This window comes from Dendrobates tinctorius, unplaced genomic scaffold (assembly GCF_039654945.1).
Source record: "Dendrobates tinctorius isolate UK_male_01 unplaced genomic scaffold, ASM3965494v1 ptg000136l, whole genome shotgun sequence".
NCBI lineage: Eukaryota > Metazoa > Chordata > Amphibia > Anura > Dendrobatidae > Dendrobates > Dendrobates tinctorius.
Window position 1 is genome coordinate 4,194,615 of NW_027361804.1, and position 424 is coordinate 4,195,038.

Below are 424 nucleotides of genomic sequence, written 5' to 3' on the forward strand. Positions count from 1 at the left end.
AACAGATGGGCTGTGGGCGGGACCGAGGCAGGACACCGCCCACTGCACGAGGAACACCACGCCCCCAGCCCGAGCACAGAGGGAACAGAGCAACAAGAGTAATAGTGACGTCATCACTGACAGGAACAAGAGTAATAGTGACGTCATCACTGAGAGTAACAAGAGCAATAGTGACGTCATCACTGACAGGAACAAGAGTAATAGTGACATCATCACTGAGAGTAACAAGAGCAATAGTGACGTCATCACTGACAGGATCAAGAGTAATAGTGACGTCATCACTGAGAGTAACAAGAGTAATAGTGACGTCATCACTGACAGTAACAAGAACAATAGTGACATCATCACTGAGAGTAACAAGAGTAATAAGTGACATCATCACTGAGAGTAACAAGAGTAATAGTGACATCATCACTGAGAGTAA